Source organism: Ixodes scapularis, unplaced genomic scaffold (genome assembly GCF_016920785.2).
Source record: "Ixodes scapularis isolate PalLabHiFi unplaced genomic scaffold, ASM1692078v2 PGA_scaffold43__4_contigs__length_2004386, whole genome shotgun sequence".
NCBI classification, from domain to species: domain Eukaryota; kingdom Metazoa; phylum Arthropoda; class Arachnida; order Ixodida; family Ixodidae; genus Ixodes; species Ixodes scapularis.
The window spans coordinates 1,715,306-1,721,173 of NW_024609872.1; the positions used below are offsets into that span (position 1 = coordinate 1,715,306).

Genomic DNA, 5,868 nt, shown 5'->3' on the forward strand with positions numbered 1-5,868 from the left:
CGCGTAAGGGCCCCCGCCTATCTGCCTAGCCTTGCGAGCCACCCAGAGTACCTCAAGTTCCGCTAATAAAGATGAGTGAATGAATGAATGAATTAGTGTGTTTTACTGGGACAAAGAATCTAACACTCGACGGCGGTGCCGCGATAGTCGGGATCTGTTGGATGAACTAAGCCAGTCGCCACCTACTGCTGGCCAAAGTTTTAAGGGCGAAGCTCCTTATGGTCTAGCCTTGTCCTGCGTTCGTGCTCACATCGATTGCCGTCCCATCAGTCTTCTAAAAAGAAAGAAAAAAATGTTTCCGCAGTCGACAGGATTCGAACCTGTGCGGGGAGACACCAATGGATTTCTAGTCCATCGCCTTAACCACTCGGCCACGACTGCGGGACGAGTAGGGGGCTCTGAGATGTTTTAGTAGCTCAGAAGCTGGGGATATCATGGATGAAATGTTGCATGTAGCCGCTCAACGTCTATACAGGAGAAAGCGCTGCGGTCAAATGCGTATGTAATCGCGTTAAACTTCGCATGCATTGGCTCAACGTGTTAAACTTCACATGCATTGGCTCAACGTTTATAGACAAGAGGGCGCTGCGGTCAAATGCTCAAATGCGTATATAACCACTTTCCATACCACACATTCTCTTTGTGACATGTATGAAAACGAACGAAAAGCTCGGCATGCTGCGGCTCAACGTCTACGCAGAGCCGCAGCTGCTCCGAAGACCACGGCGCGAGAAACTGCTGCAAAGCGTCAAAAACGCCAAGCGGACCCGCAGTTGAGAGCTCGGAAGCACCTACAGCAAAACCTATGAACAAAATCAGTATCATCAGCACCACCAAAGCTTCGCCCCAATCAACAGCATTCACCACGTGGAGAGTCGGTCATTTATACCTGATGCTCTCACGGTAATCAATCTGAATGCGCGAAGTGTGCTAAATAAAAGGTCTGAACTCGAGGCGGTGTTTCTAGAGCGCGATCCTGACGTTGCTATAATAACGGAAACCCGGTCAAGTGTCTCTGTTGAAACTTTTGTTTTTGTGCCCCCGAATTATGTATGTTTTCGTAAAGACCGGGAGTCTCGAGGCGGTGGGGTCGCCATTGCCATTAGAAGAGAACTAAGGAGCTTTGAATTGCTCGCTCTAGACGTAAAATCCTTGTTCTGCAAATTCATGGCTGATAAATATCCTATTAATAGTGGAGCACTGTATCGTACCCCTTAGTCAAATGTTGATTATTTTACATGTATTAACGACTATTTATGGTGAGCACGTTCGCAGCAAGAACAGTAGACTTATTCTAGCCGGGGATTTTAACCTGCGCAACATTGACTGGTTTAATTTGTGCGTAAGCCTTGCGGATGTGACCCCGTCTCATTCACTGTTGGATTTGGCTTATTCGCAAAATTTGACACAAATTGTTCATAAGAGTACTCGAACTGAGGGTTCAACCAAATCGACGCTCGACCTGGTATTTATAAGCACAAAAAAATACTCATGCGAGATTATTGTGAGAATCTCTGATCATAAGATGGTTCTTGTAAAATGTCCCTTGGGGAAGCTTGATGTTCAGACGCCCCAAAAAGTCTCCTTCCCGAACAGCAGGAACGTCGTCTGCAACACATACTCAATTGGAGACTCTCCAATTGAGGTCGTACAGTCTCCCCCTATCCTGGGAGTAACATTCACCCATCGCTGAATTTTCAATGCACATCTCCAACGCAATATTGAAAGCCCGCCGTACCTTGGCTTTCGTGACACGCATTTCTAGGTCTTGCGGTCCTGAAGCTTTTCGCGCGCTTTACACTGCTCTGGTCCTGCCAAGGCTGGAGTATTGCTGCTCCGTTTGGACTCCGCACCAAGCTCACCTCTCCTCGAAGCTCGAGGGCGTACAGCGCCGCGCAACCCAGACCTTCCACTCCCGCCTCACCAGTCTACGGAAACCCCTGCCACCCTGCGACGACCGTCTAAGGGCCCTGAAATGGCAGTCCCTACAACACAGACGTACCGTGGCGAGTGTTCGCCCTCTCTGCAGGCTCCTGCACGGTTTTATGGACGGAACATATCTGAACGCATCAGTGAGGCTGAACAAGCGCTCTAGACAACCTGTGCTCCAGCACGCTCGAACTACCCGCCACCGCCACTCGGTGCTCATTGATGCCCTCGAAAACTTTCTCGCGGCGCCCGCGTCAATTCGGTCTCCCCTGTCGCATAGCCGGACTGACTCGGCCGCCTTTTGCTGTGAACTCTCACGCATCCGCCAGCAATAAGGGGTCCCCCTGCTGCGACACCTGAATTCGGGGTCCTCTCGCTAGGGTCTCAGCGTCGCCAGAGGTGGCGGCGGACGCGGATTGGGTGCGGGGGTTACGTCGGTGCTCTGCTGAGACTCGTAAGCACACGGGTGTCGGTCGGGTGTGGCGCGTCACTCGTGCCCGGCCTCTGCGCCGTGCTTTCCCGTCCCTGGCGGCGCGGGGATTCCGGTGCTTGGGCTTCGTGTCCGGTGTCGTAGTCTCCACTTTCACGTGTCCCGATGCTCCTTCGTCTTGTTTGTTCTTCTGTCGTTGTTGTGTTTCAATTTAATTCTCTTGCTCTGGGTGGCTGGCTAGCAGACGCTCACGCGTAAGGGCCCCCGCCTATCTGCCTAGCCTTGCGAGCCACCCAGAGTACCTCAAGTTCCGCTAATAAAGATGAGTGAATGAATGAATGAATTAGTGTGTTTTACTGGGACAAAGAATCTAACACTCGACGGCGGTGCCGCGATAGTCGGGATCTGTTGGATGAACTAAGCCAGTCGCCACCTACTGCTGGCCAAAGTTTTAAGGGCGAAGCTCCTTATGGTCTAGCCTTGTCCTGCGTTCGTGCTCACATCGATTGCCGTCCCATCAGTCTTCTAAAAAGAAAGAAAAAAATGTTTCCGCAGTCGACAGGATTCGAACCTGTGCGGGGAGACACCAATGTATTTCTAGTCCATCGCCTTAACCACTCGGCCACGACTGCGGGACGAGTAGGGGGCTCTGAGATGTTTTAGTAGCTCAGAAGCTGGGGATATCATGGATGAAATGTTGCATGTAGCCGCTCAACGTCTATACAGGAGAAAGCGCTGCGGTCAAATGCGTATGTAATCGCGTTAAACTTCGCATGCATTGGCTCAACGTGTTAAACTTCACATGCATTGGCTCAACGTTTATAGACAAGAGGGCGCTGCGGTCAAATGCTCAAATGCGTATATTACCACTTTCCATACCACACATTCTCTTTGTGACATGTATGAAAACGAACGAAAAGCTCGGCATGCTGCGGCTCAACGTCTACGCAGAGCCGCAGCTGCTCCGAAGACCACGGCGCGAGAAACTGCTGCAAAGCGTCAAAAACGCCAAGCGGACCCGCAGTTGAGAGCTCGGAAGCACCTACAGCAAAACCTATGAACAAAATCAGTATCATCAGCACCACCAAAGCTTCGCCCCAATCAACAGCATTCACCACGTGAAGAGTCGGTCATTTATACCTGATGCTCTCACGGTAATCAATCTGAATGCGCGAAGTGTGCTAAATAAAAGGTCTGAACTCGAGGCGGTGTTTCTAGAGCGCGATCCTGACGTTGCTATAATAACGGAAACCCGGTCAAGTGTCTCTGTTGAAACTTTTGTTTTTGTGCCCCCGAATTATGTATGTTTTCGTAAAGACCGGGAGTCTCGAGGCGGTGGGGTCGCCATTGCCATTAGAAGAGAACTAAGGAGCTTTGAATTGCTCGCTCTAGACGTAAAATCCTTGTTCTGCAAATTCATGGCTGATAAATATCCTATTAATAGTGGAGCACTGTATCGTACCCCTTAGTCAAATGTTGATTATTTTACATGTATTAACGACTATTTATGGTGAGCACGTTCGCAGCAAGAACAGTAGACTTATTCTAGCCGGGGATTTTAACCTGCGCAACATTGACTGGTTTAATTTGTGCGTAAGCCTTGCGGATGTGACCCCGTCTCATTCACTGTTGGATTTGGCTTATTCGCAAAATTTGACACAAATTGTTCATAAGAGTACTCGAACTGAGGGTTCAACCAAATCGACGCTCGACCTGGTATTTATAAGCACAAAAAAATACTCATGCGAGATTATTGTGAGAATCTCTGATCATAAGATGGTTCTTGTAAAATGTCCCTTGGGGAAGCTTGATGTTCAGACGCCCCAAAAAGTCTCCTTCCCGAACAGCAGGAACGTCGTCTGCAACACATACTCAATTGGAGACTCTCCAATTGAGGTCGTACAGTCTCCCCCTATCCTGGGAGTAACATTCACCCATCGCTGAATTTTCAATGCACATCTCCAACGCAATATTGAAAGCCCGCCGTACCTTGGCTTTCGTGACACGCATTTCTAGGTCTTGCGGTCCTGAAGCTTTTCGCGCGCTTTACACTGCTCTGGTCCTGCCAAGGCTGGAGTATTGCTGCTCCGTTTGGACTCCGCACCAAGCTCACCTCTCCTCGAAGCTCGAGGGCGTACAGCGCCGCGCAACCCAGACCTTCCACTCCCGCCTCACCAGTCTACGGAAACCCCTGCCACCCTGCGACGACCGTCTAAGGGCCCTGAAATGGCAGTCCCTACAACACAGACGTACCGTGGCGAGTGTTCGCCCTCTCTGCAGGCTCCTGCACGGTTTTATGGACGGAACATATCTGAACGCATCAGTGAGGCTGAACAAGCGCTCTAGACAACCTGTGCTCCAGCACGCTCGAACTACCCGCCACCGCCACTCGGTGCTCATTGATGCCCTCGAAAACTTTCTCGCGGCGCCCGCGTCAATTCGGTCTCCCCTGTCGCATAGCCGGACTGACTCGGCCGCCTTTTGCTGTGAACTCTCACGCATCCGCCAGCAATAAGGGGTCCCCCTGCTGCGACACCTGAATTCGGGGTCCTCTCGCTAGGGTCTCAGCGTCGCCAGAGGTGGCGGCGGACGCGGATTGGGTGCGGGGGTTACGTCGGTGCTCTGCTGAGACTCGTAAGCACACGGGTGTCGGTCGGGTGTGGCGCGTCACTCGTGCCCGGCCTCTGCGCCGTGCTTTCCCGTCCCTGGCGGCGCGGGGATTCCGGTGCTTGGGCTTCGTGTCCGGTGTCGTAGTCTCCACTTTCACGTGTCCCGATGCTCCTTCGTCTTGTTTGTTCTTCTGTCGTTGTTGTGTTTCAATTTAATTCTCTTGCTCTGGGTGGCTGGCTAGCAGACGCTCACGCGTAAGGGCCCCCGCCTATCTGCCTAGCCTTGCGAGCCACCCAGAGTACCTCAAGTTCCGCTAATAAAGATGAGTGAATGAATGAATGAATTAGTGTGTTTTACTGGGACAAAGAATCTAACACTCGACGGCGGTGCCGCGATAGTCGGGATCTGTTGGATGAACTAAGCCAGTCGCCACCTACTGCTGGCCAAAGTTTTAAGGGCGAAGCTCCTTATGGTCTAGCCTTGTCCTGCGTTCGTGCTCACATCGATTGCCGTCCCATCAGTCTTCTAAAAAGAAAGAAAAAAATGTTTCCGCAGTCGACAGGATTCGAACCTGTGCGGGGAGACACCAATGGATTTCTAGTCCATCGCCTTAACCACTCGGCCACGACTGCGGGACGAGTAGGGGGCTCTGAGATGTTTTAGTAGCTCAGAAGCTGGGGATATCATGGATGAAATGTTGCATGTAGCCGCTCAACGTCTATACAGGAGAAAGCGCTGCGGTCAAATGCGTATGTAATCGCGTTAAACTTCGCATGCATTGGCTCAACGTGTTAAACTTCACATGCATTGGCTCAACGTTTATAGACAAGAGGGCGCTGCGGTCAAATGCTCAAATGCGTATATAACCACTTTCCATACCACACATTCTCTTTGTGACA

The 5,868-nt window shown here is 51.1% G+C and overlaps 2 non-coding genes across 2 annotated transcripts; both read right to left on the minus strand.

Annotated features, from left to right (window-relative positions):
• Positions 1-299: 299 nt before the first annotated feature.
• Positions 300-381, minus strand: Trnas-aga. Its single transcript has one exon. It is a non-coding gene; the product is annotated as a tRNA-Ser (tRNA).
• Positions 382-5,519: 5,138 nt separating this feature from the next.
• On the minus strand, positions 5,520-5,601 carry Trnas-aga. The gene has a single exon. It is a non-coding gene; the product is annotated as a tRNA-Ser (tRNA).
• Positions 5,602-5,868: the final 267 nt, after the last annotated feature.